Source organism: Phyllostomus hastatus, unplaced genomic scaffold (assembly GCF_019186645.2).
Source record: "Phyllostomus hastatus isolate PE091 unplaced genomic scaffold, TTU_PhHast_1.1 phas_scaffold_1066, whole genome shotgun sequence".
NCBI lineage: Eukaryota > Metazoa > Chordata > Mammalia > Chiroptera > Phyllostomidae > Phyllostomus > Phyllostomus hastatus.
This window is the reverse complement of record NW_025334004.1, coordinates 4,740,297-4,758,990: the sequence shown is the minus strand read 5'-3', so window position 1 is coordinate 4,758,990 and position 18,694 is coordinate 4,740,297. Positions and strand designations below refer to the sequence as shown.

Below are 18,694 nucleotides of genomic sequence, written 5' to 3'. Positions count from 1 at the left end.
CACACACACACACGGCAGAAAAGATTGCTCTGAGGGTCCTAGGATGCTAGATGAAACTTCAATAGTGCACAAAAATGTATATAAGAGTTTCATGAGACTCTTCCCACTAATCATTAAAAAATAAGCATGGATGCTTACCTCCACTCTCTCCAAAACTCCAATAAAGTAATAAAAGGATTAGATTAAAAGGTCAAAGTACAAGGATAAATAAAAGTGGCAAGGAGACAATTGCAAAATTTGAGAAGCAAGAATTCAGATTAGGAGTGGTAGCTTTTCAGCAAACACAGAAAAGCGGAAACCTCAGCTGGCAGGGGCAGAAGTGCGAGCAGCTCGTTCCTGCTGCAGGTCCCTCTAAAGCTCTGACCTGGAGGTGACAGGGTCCCTGTCATGGAACAGGTGCGTGAAATCCCGGGGAGTCCCTGGAAGTCCGAACACTGAATGGCCGGAAGCCCACATTCCCGCCCCACTGGCAGAAGAGGGGAGGTCGGCTCCCTGGAGATGAACATTCCACAAAGCTCTGGACTCCAGGCCCAGCCTCCCCCATGGGCAGTGAGGCTGCGCTGAAAACTCGGGAGCACGTGGGAGTCTGCGCACCGAGCGATGCGACCCGCTGGCCCCCTTCTCCACTGGGCTCCCCAGATGCTGGTGGCCAAATAAGGTGCAGCTTTCAGGCTACCTTTACTTTCGTCTTTCTGTTTATATTTATGTGTTTAATTGTTTACAATGAGCATGTATTATGTATGTAACAAAATTTAGGAGGTGAATTCTTTCCAAGCTGTAATTCTATATTCCAGCCATACTCCCAGACAGTTACGAGGGTAAATTGAAACACTGATCTGATGTGGACATTTACCTCCCAGACACCGCATATCAGGGACCTTCTGAGAGACACGCTCCAGCAAAATGGGGTGGGGAGCACGAGTTCTCAAACAGTTGAGGAGCCAATGCATGAGGAAAAAATGGAATTTTCAGGATGAAGGTGAAAGGAGCCGTCAGGGCCTGGAGAATAAGTCCCTGTTGGAACAAGAGGGTTCGGAGAGCGGTGGGTGCTCCAGAAGGGTCAGCTTCTTCCCGAGACACGTCCGCGCAGTGCCCAGGGCCCATGCCACTTTTAGCAACCTACAGAGATGTTTTCGTTTTAGTTCCCCTTTAAATCAGGATGAGTCAGGATGAGTAATTTAATATAACACTGAATATATAATAATGAATCCAGCCTAGTATTCATCTTTAGACCAGTGCAGCTGTAAAATATGATTTTTGTAATTTATTTTTTATGGAGAAAAGGGTTCACAAAGGCAAAACTGCCTATTACCTATAAAGTTGTAATGTGGCCCTGGCCTCCGGGGAGAAAAAAACTAAACAGCTTTAGTTAAATCTGTGGAAAGGTGATTGAAATTTCAGTCAGAATTTGGCAGAATGGATTAGTGATAAGAAAAACTAAGCAAAGGAAAAAATTAAGACAGTACACTATAAAGGGTAAGCAAAAAAGTATAGAAGAGATGCCATCTTAATGTATACAAGATCAGCTTTGAAAATAATGTATTGTCAAGATAAATGCTAAAGTTGATGCAGTAAAAGTTATATAGGGTCCAGCACAAATAACACCCCTTTTTTATTACAAAATCTTCTATTAAAAAATCATAAACATGTAATTCTGTAACATAACAATATCATACTCAAGCACACCATATGACATTTTAGGTGAAATATTCAAATTAAAACAATAAATCATCACACCCATATTATTAGCCTACCAACCACCCTCAAGCAGGCAGTCCTTCTACTGGATGCTGTATTTCTACACAGCCAGATGGGGGAGGGTTACGTTCCTAGTTGTAAGAAAGACAACTTTTCATCTTCAGTAGCAGTAAGGAATCTTTAAAAGTAAACTGGAAAATTCAGAGCCAGTATTGGAGACATGTTATATAAAAAAAAATGTAAGTAGTAGAAGAAAACAGTTACAAGAGATGCCAGTCGGAGCCTGTGCGGAGTGCAAGTAGGTGGAGGTGGAGACCGGGCAGGGGGCCACCTGGCATTGCAAAGCTTCCCCAACTGTGACGTCAGGAAGGAAAACAAATGTTACCTTAATAAGTTTAAAATTAAAGCAATTATATGCATTGTTGAGTGTTACTGGAAACTTTTTCTATTTTTTCTAAGTATGTATTAAATTTTTGAAAGTTTAAAAAGGGCAAAAACGACTGAATTGCATAGAACTTAGAAACTGTGAAATACGTGTTGATGGACATTAACGAGACTGAGTAGACTGCAAGACCAGAGGGAAATTCTAACGTGATGGAGATGAACAGAAATATATCAGAACAAGAAGAATAACTGAAAGTGAGGAAAGAGAAAACATTCCAGATCCAATCAAACAGAAATGCCAGAAACAGTGAACATGGTACACTCAGTATGGGAAAAAATAAGTTATGAATATGAACTCTCCATGACAAGATATAGAGGGATGAACTAAGCAATAGAATAAATACTGTGATATTTTATTAATAAACACTGTTTTATTATATGAACATTATTATTTACTAATAAAATATTATAACCTGCTAAAATTACATGTTAGGTAGGCTATTAGTATATAAAAAGCCTTGAAAATATTTGAAAATTTATTCTCATAAAATTACTACCAAAATATTTAAAATGTGTGTTTCATAGATTCTTTTAAATCCGTAACAACTTTCTAACATATTCATAACACAGTGCTGTATACTAATTCAGGGATAGTTGAACTGTGTGATTTTAAAAAGGAAAGAAAAGAAAGAAAATGGAAAATATTCTGTTAGCCAAAACAAAAATCAAAGAAAACAGTTCTTTTTTTAGATACGAATCAAAAACTTAGTTCTATATAAAATAATGTAGTATTTAAAGAAATCTATGTAGTTTACAACAGTAAACAAAGAAAATTCTGCTGACCGTAGCATAGAAGAAAACAAAAATCCAGGGAAAGCAAAGAAGGGTTATGGCAAAGGTGTCAGTGAACAGTGCAGCGCAAGCCAAATCATTTCAGACCACCCACCGTCCCACCTCAAGGCAATCCGGACTTCTCAGGGACTGGTGTGAGTTTAGAAGCCCAGGAGATCACTCACGTGCTGCCCAAAGTATTAAAAAAATAATTTTCCCCAATAAACTGTTTTAAAATACTTTATTTATTTATTTTTAGAGAGGGGTAGGCAGGGAGAAAGAGAGGGAGAGAAACATCAGTGTGTGGTTGCTCCTCACATGCTCCTCTTACTGGGGACCCAGCCCTGCACCCAGACATGTGCCCTGATTGGGATTCAAACCAGCAACCCTTTGGTTCGCAAGCCAATGCTCAATCCACTGAGCTACACCAACCAAGCCATCCCTAACAAACTTTTAGAGTTAGATAGTGAAAACAAGTTGCTCATGCACCTTCTCTCTCAAGCCGTACCCTCATATTTGAGAATCTGAGTACTGGAAAAATAATCATTAGAGCTACTATGAACTGTGTGCTTAGTATAGTCTAAGTACATGTATTAGGTCTTTTACTAATTCAACAAATATTTACTGACTGTTTTCTAGGCGTCAAGCACTGATGCTGTGGTGAACAAAACAGACACTGTGGCTACCTTCCCAGAGTTTATAGTCTAAAAACTCATAGAACTTATACGATGATGGGAGAAGATGGGGAAGTCAAGTCTAATAACTTGTGGAACTAGACCTCATAGAATGACAGAGGAAGATGGGGAAGTAAAGTCCAGACTGTGGAGACTGAGGATCCAGCCCTCCAGAGGTAGTCATGTGAGGGGAACTCAGAACTTGCAGGGAAATCAGAGAGACAGTCCATCCAGCTGTAAGAATGGGATGCAGAGGAGAGCTCAAGTGCACAAAAGGCTGTTGCCTCTGCACCTGAAAGCAAGCTGGGGATTGTCATGGGTCAGCGGACAGGTGGGGGAGGAGACAGAACTGCAGGCAAAACAGGAGGGCGAGAACAAATTAGACCCACAAGCACATCTGTATCTGCCTCTCACCGCACCCAACTACCTACAGGGAACAATGGCTGCTGCTTCACTTCCACCTGCCCGATCTTACACAGGCACCTCCTGGCCAACTCTAACATGGGACCGTAAAGGAAATGTAGTTCCAAGTTAGTCCTGTTGACACCATACAAAACCAGCATTCCCCCACCCCTTGTCATAGTGGCATTCTACTCACCTCTTTTAGCTATATTTAACTTCCAAAAGCAAAATGTTGCTTCCTAAAATGACCCAACTATTCCTGGTACAGCCAGAAACACCCTAATTCTCCTCACACCAAAAGAGAACAATGAATTCCCATATGTCACTTTATGTTTGAGGAATGTCCGTTCCTTTCTTGCTAAACCACACTCCCATTTTATTTATTTATTTTAATAAGAAGCACCTACTCAGACTTTTTATTTTTTTATTTATTTTTTAACAGCAAGCAAGGGAAGGAGAAAGAGAGTGAGAGAAACATCAATGTGTGGTTGCCTCCTGCACACCCCCAACTGGGGACATGGCCTGCAACCCAGGCATGTGTCCTGACTGGGAATTGAACCAGTGACACTTTGGTTCCCAGGCTAGTGCACAACCCACTTAGCCACACCAGCCAAGGCACTCTCCACTTTTAATAGCCTGAAAGATAAGCTGAACTCCTATTAATACTTTTCATATTCACTAGTAATAGAATGGGAAGATGGGAAAAAAGAAAAGAGTTGGTATTATATAATTTGCAAGGGAAGTACCCAAATTAGGTCCAATCCTCCTCCTGTAATTTATGAATGAATTCTGATGGAGGTCCAAATCAAGACTTGCTTCCTAGATGGAGGCTTGTTAACCTATCAATGCCCTTAGTGGCTGTGATGCATGAGATTGGCAAGGCTGCGGAGGAGCCAAATGCCCGCTACCCACTGGCCTCACCCAGATGCCTCCCAGGTCATGGACTGAAGCCCCAGCTCCCAGGACTCAGGGCAGCAGAGATTGGCAGAGCTGCAGGAGGCATTGAAGCATAGGAGAGACTTTTGCACAATGACCCATCAGTTTTCTTTCAAGGACTTTAGCCTAATGAAATGACCATGGATGTGTAGCTTATATTGATCTTTAAAAATGAAAACAACCTAAACACCCAAGCATAACGGGATTGGTTAAGTAAATTATTATACCTCCAAATGACAAAATCATACATGCAACTACTAAAAATGATTTTTTAAAAAATATTGAATGACATAGAAAGATTTCCATCACTAAATGGGAACAAAAGTAGATACTGAACTAATGTGCATGGTATGAACACATTCTCTAACTATGCATGCAAAAGAAAAATGATTGAAAGCACCAACAAGGTACCAATATTGAACCTACATAATAACATGACGCCATTAATATAATCAAATAGGATATTATTCAGCCATAAAAAAGAAGGAGATCCTGCCATCTTTCAACAATATGCATGGACTTTGAGAATATTATATTAAGTGAAATAAATCAGACAGAGAAAGACAAATACGTATGCTCTGATACAGAGAATTTTTTTAAGTCTCACAGATAACAAAGAACAGATTAGTGGGAAGGGGAACAGGAACAGGAGTGAAGTGGATGAATGTGGTCCATAGGTTCAAACTTCCAGTTATAAAATAAGTAAATCCTGAGGATGTAACGCACAGCATGATGACTATAGTTAATAACACTGTATTGTCTATTTGAATTGCAAAGAGATATTTTAAAAGGGCTCATCACAAGGAAAAAATTGTGAATATGTATGGTGATAGATGTTAACTAGATTTATTATGGTGATCATTTAGCAATATATGCATGTATTTAATCATAATGTACATTTGAAACTAATGTTAGATGTCAATTATATGTCAGTAAAATAATAACAATCAAATAACTTTCATTTACAGAAAGGAATTTACTGTGAGGATAAAATAAATATAATAAAACAAACAGGATAATATTTGCAAAACATAACAGATATTCTCTTTAGTATAGTGCCAATTCCTTCAAATCTGCAAGAAAAGAATTAACAATCCAATAGCAAAAATGAAGACATTCAGAAAAGGAAAAAAACTGATTTCTAAACGTGAAGTTTTCAATCTCACTCATAGTAAGAAATACAAAAATTGAAACCAAATCAAGGACTATTTTCTAAGCTACAGATTTGGCAAAGATCAGAAAGCTTAACATATTTGAGTTGTCAAGAGTATAGAAAAATAGACAGACTGGTGTCTCACTGGTGGGAGTATAAATTGCTAACACCTCCAAATAGCAAAATAGGCAAATCAAAATGTTAAATGTGTGTGCCTTTGAACCCAGCAATTTTACTTAAAGGAATTTATCACACGGTTATATTCAATCATGAGGTAATGTCATATGTATAAGGACAGGCTTTGCAACATTCTTCATAATAGGAAAAAACTAGAAACAACTTAGGGACTGGTCAAATGAGGGCACAGCTATACAATGTAATATTCTATAACAGTTAAAAGTAAGATGGCACCTCTTCACTCCTTATGTGGAAACATCTTGAAAGTATATAAAGGGAAAAATTCAAGATATATAGTGATGTGATTAAAAAAAAAAAATTTAAATGTGTGTGAATGTGTATACACACAGATCATACACACAAACATCCACATACCTGTATAGGCACAAAACATCTCTGGAAGGATATAATTGGGGAAAAAAAAAAAAAAACCCTGACAAATTGCTTCTCGATAATGGCGAGCACAGGGTAGACAAGATCCAGCAGCTAATTAATTCTTGTTCTTTGCCTCAAATTTGCCCCTCCTTTCATTTGTTGATTTTTAAAACGGTACTACTACTTATCCCATTAACTGTGTCAGAAAAGTGGAAATCAGGTTTCCTCCTTCTTCTTTCCCCACACTCCTACAGTAAATTAATCATCAAATCCTGCAAATTCTACCTCCAAAACACATGTCAGCTTCGTCAGCTTCTGTGGCAGATACTGGTCGTCCCCCAATGTTCATTGTTCCCTTTGTCCTCAGTCATGAAATCCCAGGTCTTCAACTGGGTCTGTTGTCCCTAGAATAACCCTTTTATTTTATTTTCCACCACTCCTTTTAACTATATGGGGCCATGTGACTAAGTGCTGTCCAATGAGCTGCAATGGCAAGTGTCATGTGTAATTTCTAGAAATGTCCTTAAACGGAGGGGACACACTCTTTCCTCCCTTCCTCATTCACGTTGACCATAATGAAAACAACAGGATGGAATTGGAGCAGCCGTCTTGGACCAGGAGGCAGAAACCACATGTTGAAAAACAAAATGTAAGGGATCTGGTCTTCTGTGATTGTGAAGCCACCAATCTAATTCTAGGCTATCTGCAGACTTAAATTATGTGTGAGAAAAATAAACATCTCTCTGTCCAGCTACTGTAATATGCATTTTTCTGGCACAGCTATCCTTAATCTCGAATGATAAAATGTCTCTCCATTCCAACCTTCAACCCAAGCCCAGTCCATCTCCCCGAACTACTGCTATAGCATCCCACCTGTTCCCACCACATCCATTCAATTCCACACGTGCCAACCAGCGCACCCCCATAAAAGCAAACGTGTGAATAAGTCACTCCTCTGTTTACAATCGTTTAATGAATTCCCATTGAATTTTACATTCACAAGATGACCTACTCAATTGTACATTTTCTGGCTCCTAAAACTTCAGCTCACTCCTTGCTCTTTTCCTTTCTCATTCTCAGGCCACAACTACATTAAAGCTTCAAATATCCTGTTCCCTTCACTGCTGCATCAGCTTAAATCTTTTCTCCTAAGTCTCCACTGACTAACTCCTACTAATCTTTCCAGTCACTGATAAATTGTAACTTCTGATTTGCCTTGAATCACCTTGATTCTATCCTTCTGTAGCCGTTGCATCATGGGGGACCAGCTGGGTGGGCTATCAGTAGTCTGTAGCGTTTGCCCAGAGTCGTGATGAGTTTGCCCCTCAATCCCAAACCTTCCCTCAATGGATTAACAAGAAATCCAGTAATAGAGAAACATAAAAAAGGAATGGATTATGGAGGGTCCCTGGTATCTGTAAATGGCTCTATGAACATGCAGTTTGCAAACACAGAAAAATACATAGATGGAGCATTGTCTAGATATCTGGGTGAAGTTTTAATAAAATGTAACAATGTCCTTTATATCAGGGATTCAGGATACTGAAGAAGAGGGAGAAGATGATGAAATGAGAGAATAGCATCTTTTGTGGGCAATAAATATATATGCAGTAAGATTTGTGTTTTTCCACTTGAAAAAAATTGTAACTTCCTAAGGAATTATAGTGAGGAGCACTTCTCTCTAGTCCTTACCAACACAATTATTTGTGCAATTATTCCTTTAATGTAGAGGTTTCAGATGGTGTCTTTATCCATCTAAAGTTCCTACAGATGCATTCCATGGCCCATACAGTATTTTTTTAATTAAAGTTGAACAACTTTAATCAGCATATCCTCTTTTTGTTTGTCACAGGTTCCACCAGTTAATGTCATTTCACCAACTTAGATCCTCTTCCTCTGTCTTCTAGGCCTTTGTATCTTTGGTCTGTTTCCCCTGCTAGACTAGAAGCCCTGTTAGAGTAAGGTAGATGCCTGCCTTCCATGTGATTCTATGCCCTCTATCTTAATGTTTGCGACATATTAAGGTGCTGTAGAAATCCTTGCCCAATAAGGAAAGACAATGAATGAACTGCCCTTGTCACCATTACGGACAGACTTTTTCTTCCTTTGTTTTTTTTTTTTTTGCTTGTTGCCTGGTTGGTTGGTTTTTAATATCAGATACTCTAGGGAGATAAATGTGAAAATGCACCCAATTCTTACATACTGAATTCTGAGCAAATTTAGCACATGATTCTGGACTTTAAAGCAAACCTTCACCTTTTCTACTAATGGACCAAATAGAAAGTGAAATCATACCTTTATACTTCCTAAAGTTTTGAGAAGCATACAAAAATGTTTCATCTAAGCCATTATAGGTCTGCCATCAAGGGGTCAGGACCTCGATGTCAGTGACCCCAATTCCCCATGGGCTTTTTACTAAACTCAAGATGCTCCAAAATGTATGTTTCTATAGTCTGTCTTTCCTCATGTCAACACCAAAAATAAATCCAGACCACATTGCTGAAAATTCTTATCACAGCAAACATGGTGCTTAGTACAAAACAGAAATTTTTGCTTTATGTCAGTAATTTTAAAATGAAGATACAGCCCAACATGTTCCTGTACTTCCAGATATCTCATTTTTATGTTTTATATTTCTTTATCCCTTGAAATGGCAAAAGTTTGAGGATTTGCAGTTATTTTCTTATTTTTGAGGTTATCAAATCCAAAGACTCTTCTAAAGCCCTGGACCTTCTACATTTTGACAGGAAGCATTGGAACTGAGTCACTTCCAAAAATTAAATTCCAGGCTCTCCACCTCTACACATTATTATATGTTTTTATTGCTTTGAAAATTTCTTTTCTACATTAACACACAAACACAGATTTTAGTAGGGTTCTTCACTTGGTAAGGGCTGCACTCTGCTTAGTGTCTCTAAGTACTTCAGAGTTATCTAATCTCTAGATGAAAACACTAGAACCCTTTTTGAAAATGCTTCTCTGCAGTGAGGGAGAAAGAGAAATCAGTTTAGACTTAATGTGAAGTTCAAAATAAAAATTTTAAATGGAATATAGTTTCCTTAAAAAAAGAATCTATACAGAAAATCTTTCCATAAGGAAAACAGTAAAAATACTTATTTTCTGCCATTAAAGCAAAGTAAATGCCCTGACATTAACCAAAGTCAATTATAAATTGGACAGAGCTGATGTTATGATGGTTTTCTTTCCCCATCGATATAATATCACCAAGTATGAAAACCGAAACATCAGACCATTAGTTTTTTCCTTTATTTGTTTAAATAGAATAGCTAAATGGTTTGATGCAACATTATATATTTTCCTACTTTTCTTCCTTCCCTTCTACTCATCATACTTTGTGGAATTGATTTGAAGACCAAAAGCAGTCACTTTCTGTAACTTCGTCTCTCCATTTTAGAGTATCTCCACTGGCCTTTTCTCCAACTCATTGGAAAGACGAATCACACTGTCTAAAACTTATGAATTGTGTGCTGCTGTGGCTGTTTCTTTTTTGCTGAGAGCAATCTGTTCAAGAACCCTATGCCCTTCAAAAAAAGAGTTTCCACAAAATTCAAAGTTCTCTAAATTACCCTCGTAACGGTTTTCAGATGATAAGTTGTTCCATATTTCATTAGATGTCTCAGGAACTCCAAAATCATTTGACTCTGTCATGAATGCAATCACTGATAATAATAACAGCCAGTATTTATTGAGCACTTACTCTCCTCCAGGTGCCGTGTTAAGCATTTCATATGTGCAATCTCATTTTATCTTCCCAATAACTCACTATTAGTCAAGAATTTTTGTGTTGCAAATGGCAAAAATCCAGCTCAGAAATTTTTAAGTAAAAGAAAAGGAGTAAGCTTGGGTCTCTGGAGGCCTTGGAACATAGCTGGCCTAAGACATGGCTGGACCCACAGCCTCGACGACGTCATCATGACACTGCTTTTCTCTCAGCTCTTCTTCCCTCTAAATTGCTTCCTTCTCAGGCTATCCCTGTGTTCTTATGAGATGAATGCCATTAGCTCCATGCTTACATTTTATCAACACAACAACCTGCCGTGGACTGACTTAGGTCTGCCCCCAAATCCATATACTGAAGTCCTAACCCCCAATGTGGCTATATTTGGAGGTAAAGCCTTTAGGAGGTAATTAAGGTTAGATGAGGGTGTAAGAGTGGGGCCCTGATCTGATGGGATTGGTGTCCTTATAAGGGGAGAGGAAGACACTGGAGAACTCTCTTCACCAAGTAGGGACACAGTGGGGAGGCAGCCACTTACAAGCTTGGTTGAGTCCTGAACAGAAACTGACTCTACCAGCACCTTGATCTTGTACTTCTCAGCCCCCAAAACTGTAAGAAATTAATTCCTACTGTTTAATCCAACAGTCTATGCTATTTTGTTACAGTAGCCCAGCTGACTAATATACAACCCAACAACCTCAGCAAAAGTCCCAGAATTAATTCTGATTAGCCTTGATCAGCTCACATGACCACCACTGAACTAATCACTGTGGCAGTTTCTCTGTCATCTGCTAACCTTTTGAGCTGGAAGGTAAGATCAGTCTTACTCTAACTATTGGGATCAAAGTTAAGAAAAGGTTACTCCCTAAAGGAAAAGTATTACTAAAGAAAAAAGGAAGTGATGAGGGAAAAAAACAGGAGCAATTAATTTCAGAAATACAATAGAGAAGGTACTTTCATTTCATATAAGAAGAGACTAACTGGGTGAGTTTAACAGACTTGCTGAAAAATTCCTATCTGGGTGGAATAGCACATAGACATAGACATAGCAGAGCTGGGTGGGATTCAGACTCTCAAGTCTGAACTCTAATCTATGGACTCTTCAACTGTCTTAATGATGAAGACCTTAGGGAACGGCACATAATACTATCTGAGCCCTCTTTGTGGCCAACCTACTCCTCTTCCTTTTATCACAAGGAAATCCAGCACAATGCTATGTAAATAATATGCCTCTTCCTCTGTAATTTTTATCAAAATGATAAAAACAGAAACTTCCAGCCAAAACAAAAACAAGAAATGATAACTTTTCTAGATTGGATAATGAATGGTCCGTTCAGCACAACAGCATCTTCAACAATGGATTTGGAATGGATTTGGATTGTTTTCCTCTGATTACAATCTTAACAGGAAAAACATTTTCCAAGCATTTTAGGGTCCTGTAATTGTGGTTCTTTTATCTGTGAATAAATCAAACATTTTAAATATAATATTTCTCTTGGCTTACTATCTCCTGCCTGCAGTAGAATCTCCTTTTATTTATCCTAAGTACACCTCACTTAAGTTGCAAAAGAGGCTGCTCTCTCATGTTCAGGATTTGGTAAAACAGTCTCTATTAATATCCAGATCAGACTGCTGACCTCATAGATAAGTTAGGAGTTAATCTCTCTTCTCATCTTTCCAGCCAGATCTTGGACCATTAAGTTTATCTTCAGGAGACATTTCTCCCATGATATTGTCAATGAAAAACTGCATTTGGCATTTGAGATGCAGCTCACAATCATTTAAGGGGAAAGATGTTCCAAGACAAGGCTCTAACAGAGGTAAGACTAAGCCATCTTAGTATCTCCAGTCCAGATCAGTTAGGAACAAAAATCATTGCGGGATAGAGGAGATGATGGAGAAGCAGGAAGGGGGTTGGTAAGCAGTAGGCAGTTGACAAGATTGTTATCCATTGGCTTTATAACAAAGCTAGATTCCACAGCAGAGATCTGAATCTAGAGTATTCATGAAAACCCTTCAGAACATTTAGTTATAAGCACTAACAAGGTTTATTACAATCTTGCTGCAAGGGCCAAAGCCTCTAAGAAGGCGATGATAATGATGATAATGCATTTTTATAGGATTATACAAAAAGAAAAAGCTTGTTAAAAGTCACTAGATTGTTGAGTCTCAGTCAGCAGAGTGGATAGGTGACTGGATTCCCAGAACGAAAATTTGTTTCATTAATGCTTACCAGAATATTGCTTGCACGTTTTAGCAAGAATGTTAATTTCTTCCCAGAAAGGAGGTTGCAAATTACCTCATCTGAAAGGAGTCCTTTCCATACCAGGTTAGGGGCAATTTCTCTTTTATAGTAATCAGAATGTTTAAATGTAATGGCCATGGGGAATTCACATGAAAACCTTGAGAATTTGAAACAATACAGCAGAGTGATTCAGAGTTTGAGTTTTGCCACAGACAAGGGTTTTCAACCTCAAGTTTATCAGTATATCCATATATAAAGTAAGAGTGACAATAACTACCTTGTTGGGAAGGGAATGTTAATAAATACTATTTCATTCTTGTTACTTTTTATGCATTTTTACAATTGATCACTTTCATAGTGCTTACTTTATAGTCATTATTATAATAAACAATGTTTTTATTATAATAAAATTTTTATAGCAACCAGGAACCAGGACCTGTTTCCTAGATCCTTTCAAGGTTCTGATGTGACTTAAGAATTTACAAAATATTTGAATACCAAAATCTTCAGAAATACAGAAACATTTAGTTTTACACACTATGGAAGTCAGGCAGTCCTAGATCAAATCCAATTCTGAGTGATGTTTTCACACACAGAAAAAATTTATAAGTAAAATTGACTGACTTCTCCCAATAGCTCTTGCCATGGTAAGCCACTAAATAAAACAGGATCAAAGGAGATATTTCTAATGCTTTGTTGTTAAGAGTCCTTGACTCAAAGGTCTTTCTGTCTCCTGAATGGACCATTAACAAGTTCCTGGCGCCCTTGCCCAGACATCAACAATCCATATCAACTCAGGTTTGTACATCACATAAGGAAAACCACCTTCTTAATCTCCTTTACCTTCCAACTTGTGTCCGGGGACTGTAGCGGACCTGAGGTTTGGTGTGCTGCTTGTTCAATGGCGGAGTCCACCCCAGCATCAGGAGCAAAGGGGATGTTCCAGCCCCTGTCTGTCCGTTCTAGGAGTCCCCGGAACTGCCAGGACCGAGGCCCGGTCAGATCTCTCTCAACCACAGTGGGCCTCTGTATGATTACTCCTGTTTCTCCTCAACAATAGCAGTGTCTGTGTTTTAAGATGTAAGTTAAAGAAATAGTTAATAAGAATGCAAATATTGTACTGCTCAGTGCCGGGTTCAATCCTTTTCTATGTTACAATCAATCATTTACTTACGTACCTATCTGAACACTCATGATAGTCTATGGTAAATCCTTATTTAATCATCTGATGCTCCCACTGGAATCAGGCAGAGTGGGGTCCCACCACTTGCCATGAGCAAGCATAACACGAAGATTTGTGGGGAAGGAAACAGATTTTATTAACAGGGTACCCAATTTGGGGGGAACGAGAGCATTCCTGCTTCTAGCCAACCTCTTTGGCAAAGAACAGAAATTCCCATGTTTTCAGAGAGAATTAAAGTCCAAATCCATGGCCAGAAATTTCCCATTATTGCTTATCTGTCCTTTTGGAGCTCAAGATGGCTACGCAAACAGGTCTCCATCCTCAGGCCCTCTCTCTCTGGTGCGCACTTGGGGGTTCCAGTGTTGCCATCACCTCCTGAGGCTTTCTCTCTCCCTGGTCTGGGGTGCACTGCCAGGTCACTGGAGATGGTCATGCAGGGGAAGCTCCATCCGTGGGGCCAAGGAACATTCCCAGCTCACACCTCCCTGTTTGGCTCCCAGCCTCCCTGCGCTGCTCTCAGAGTGAGAAAATGGAAGCAGCCCAGGACCCATGTGTTGCACTGCACAGGGTCATAGCCTCCCAAGGGTTGGCACCTGGCAACACACACCCTAGCACAGGACTCTGCCTCTGTGAGCTGGCTTTCAGCCATACCAGACTGAAGCGTCAAGTGGGCCCGGCATCTGCCAGTCCCACAAGCACTCCCACAAGCTCTCTCCAACTAGGGTTGCAATGCAAGGACAAGAAGCTTCTGTGCACATTCTGTTTGAAAATCCTCTCCCCAAAAACTCCCACGTGCTGTGTGAGTGTCCCACTTTTCAACCAGTGTGGGCCAGTGTCTGCCATGCTTGTCACAGTTGTCTTTGCCCCTCCTCCAGTCTTCATTTTGTAGATGGGGGCAGAAGTTTCCCAGCCACGCACAGGTGCACAAGCGCCGTGGCTGGAAGCGGGTGTCTGGCCCCAACTGTGGCTCACTGCCTCCACCATACACATGGGTTTTGACCTTTTTAGCCCCACACAGCCTCAGTACAAGCTCCCTCTGGCTGGGTCACAAGCTGCTCAGCTGCAGGGGCCACACATGCTGACTGCTTATGGCCTTGAGCCAGCCTCCTCCCACAGCCCCTCCCCTGCTGGGTTGTGCAGCTCTGATCAGTTGCTGGGGCAACGCACCCTGGTTTGTTTATAGTTGCCTGAGGTAGCCTCCTCCTGCTGTGACTGTTTCGATCTGTGCTGCCTTGACATTTCTTTCCGCCCTCTTGAGGGAGGTGCTAGCTGTGGCACTGCTTCTGGGGTCCTACCTCTGCTCCCCAGTGATTTGGCCATACCACCCTGTTACTCTCCTAGAATGAGAGTTGGGGGTTCCTGAGGAAGCTGTGTCTGCCTTGCTTAGCACTGCACCTCTAGAGCCTAGCACAGGGCCCGAGGGCACATGTACAGAGCATAGGGGATCAAAAAATATTTGGTTATAATGGATCACTTAACATTATGAAAGATAAAACTCACTACACAATTAAAGTGATGATTTCATTTAGGTTATTGTAATAGGGGAAAAGTTTGTTTTAGCAAAAGGACGGGAGTGTGAATAAATAAGGGTATCATCCTCGAGTTTTACGGGAGTCATGAGCAGAGATGGAGACAGGTTCTACTTTGACTTCTGGGAGACAGTTTATCCTTCACAGCAGCCATTTCCCAGAACACAAAAGAGTGGGGAAATTCCTCGACTGGTGCTGCTCAGATGAAGTTCAATGCTCAAAATAAGGTATGTGAAGCATTCAGCACAGAGACAGAGAGCTCATAGTAGGCACTTCCCAGTGACAACAGTTGTTTTTTAGAATAAACGGAAGAGTGAAAGCTACTCTTTACAGGACCCCATCACTAGGAGTTTCCTCATGGACAGCTGCCCGCAGCAATGCCTGAGGTCCTCGGCTGCTTCTTACTCTGGCTGCCTGCCAGACTTCTGGAAACTTAAAGGGCCTTTGCTGGTCTCCTCCCATCACTCCCGCTGCCTACTTACCAACCCATCTCCCTTGGAGACCTGTCCCTGTCCAGCATTCTGCCCAATGGGGTTCACACAGTAGGTGTTTAAACACATAAATTAAATGAATGCACGGCCAAGAGCCCGTGTTAGAAAATCTAATGCCACACTTATGACAATAATTGTCCCTGTTTTCCTTCCTGATAGTGCACATATTTGGCTGCAGAACCATGTGGGTTTGTGTCATTAGGCAGGAATTTACCAGGACACAAGAGTTTTTTTCCTGTGTCATATTTTAGAATCTCCCTCTTGAAATATTGGAACTTTTCTGTCCTAAATACATTACATTGCAAATGTCTACACTTCTACTCATTGACCACATTCCAAACCATTAGCACAGCCTCCTAAGATTTCCATGCAGTGGGTACTCATAGCCTGGTTTTCCCTTATTCAGAATAGCTCAGTATTAGCTGTAGATTTGGAGATTTCAACGTGCAAACCTTCTTCCTTTCCCACGATCATTTATAGAAGTCTTAAATAAGACTAACACAGACCAATCCCTGAGGAGCCCTGCTGTTTACCCTTTCCTTCCAAACAAATGTGCATTTCTACCTACTCATTTTGTTTCCACTGTGTTGCTATTCTACGACAAAAGCAGTTCCCATTAAATTGCACTTTGGGGTCTCACAAAGCACAAAATGCCACTGGAGAGACAGAGGCAAATTTTAGTGTGCTGATATGGCATTACACCCCTTGCTGTGCCACTTAAGAACCATTTAACCTAAAGGTTAAATGTCCCCATAGAAATGCAGGCAAGACAGATGGCCAGCAAATTCACACATATTTGTGCATATTGCAGGCAAATGTGTGCGTAATCTGCTGTGGTGAAAGAGAATATTTGAAACCCACACTTCATCAAGAGCATTTATTTAGTAGATGTGGTTTCAGAATTATGAAGACTTCAGCATGAAGATGTGCCCATTTAGGAATGTTGCATTAGTCTTTGTCCATCATTTTATAGAAATCTTGGAGAGGGAGGAGGAGAGGGATAGTGGTGGAAAAAAGGGAGAAGGGATCAGTCAAAGACCATGCATGAATGACCCACAGACATGGACAACAGTGCAGGCATTAACTGAGGGGGGGGGGGCTGGGAAAGGAGGGAAAAGGAGAAAAATTGGGACTGTAATATACTGTAATAACTGTAATATAATAACAATTAAAAAAGGAACCTCGGAGAGCTCTATGCAAACTTAAAACTCTAAGTGTACATGAACCAAAATTACTCTCTTTGCACCTGTGCTAAATTTGGCATTTGTTAACTCCTCAGGATCCATCAGGGAGTACTCAGGAGATACTCCTCTTCGTAACCTTCAGGGTGGGGATCACACTGTATGTGTCTCTGTATCTCAGGAGCCTAGCACATAGTAGGTACCTACCACGTACTTGACGAATGAGTGCCAGAATGAATAAAACAAACCACCCAGCATTCTTCCCCATCCTCAGCATAAACACTCCACTGGAAATGGGAACAAGGTTTATCAAGGAAACCTGGCAAGCACTCAATGCATTTTACTTCTGCAGAATGAAGAGAACACAGACTGAGGCAAAAACCCAAATTAGCACATGACTGAGTAAGTTTCCAACTCCATTTTTCTGCCCATGCCACTTCCCTTTTCCCCTGATGGTGCCGCCCAAGATAGGAGCAAGGGTTCTCATGCCAAAACCGCCCATCTGCTAGGGCTGCCATAACAAATCACCATAGATTGGCTGGATTAAACAATAGAAACGTATTCCTCACAGTTTTGGAGGCCAGAAGTTCAAGATGAAGGCAGGTTTGGTTGCTTCTGAGGCCTCTCTTCTTGGCTTTCAGATGGCCACCTTCTCTCTGTGTCCTCACATGGCCTTTTCTCTCTGGGTACACATCCCTGGTATCTCTTCCTCTTCTGAGGACACCAATTCTATTGGATTAGAGCCCCACCCTTGGAATCTCAGTTACCCTTAATTACCTCTTTAAAGGTTCAAACTCCAAATACAGTCTCATTAGAGGGTTAGGGGAGAGGGTAGAGGTGGGGCACAAGTTAGTCCATGACACCACCTCATGCTTTCACTGCAGCTCCAAGGTGGTTGAGGTACCAGAATGACCTCTTACCCTTTCCCTCCCAGACCCTGCCCAACCCAAATCATAGTTCCCATTTTAAGCAATTTTTTGTCCATTTGCATCCAATTTGTAAACAAGTATTTATTGAGCTTTTATTGTATGCCAAGACCCTTGAACTATATCAGTAAATAAAAAAAGATAAAGATACCTGATCTTAGGAAATTATCATGCTGGATGATGATGACAGACAATAAATAATAAACATAGTTAATCATACAATATGTTAAAAAGCTGGAAGTGCTCTGGAAAAAAATGTTTTTAAAAACAGGTAAGGAGATTAAAGATGAGACAAGGAGGCAGTTTGCTGTAATAAATAGGATAGTCCAGGTAAGCCTTACTGAGAAGGTGATAGTCAAATGAAGACCAAAAAAAAAAGGTGAAAGGTAATCTAGGTATAGATCTTGAGCATAAAGAGACACAAGGGAGACAACCAGACAAAGAGCCACAGCCAGGAGAAGCCTGCTAGAGATGTAGTAAGAGGCCAGGGTGGCTGGGAAGAGATGGAAAGACTAGTAGAAAACAGGTCAAGGAGGTAAGGGATGAGGGCAGGGAGCTGGTAGTGAGCCATTACAAGGCTTTTGGCTTTTACTATTTGTATAAGCGGATTATAAACAGAGGAATGACTTGACTCAACTTGTGTTTAAAAAGATCACTTGTATCCTCAAGACAAAATGTGGAAAGGGGAGTTAAAGGGCAGAGTTTTTGTACATAATCAAAGTTAAGTTGTTATCAGCATAAAATGTGTATATTTATATCCACAACCTAGA

At 40.4% G+C, this 18,694-nt stretch overlaps 1 pseudogene; it reads left to right on the top strand.

Moving 5' to 3' along the window:
- Positions 1–7,942: 7,942 nt before the first annotated feature.
- LOC123829103 lies at positions 7,943–8,210 on the top strand (annotated as a pseudogene).
- The last annotated feature ends 10,484 nt before the right edge of the window (positions 8,211–18,694 follow it).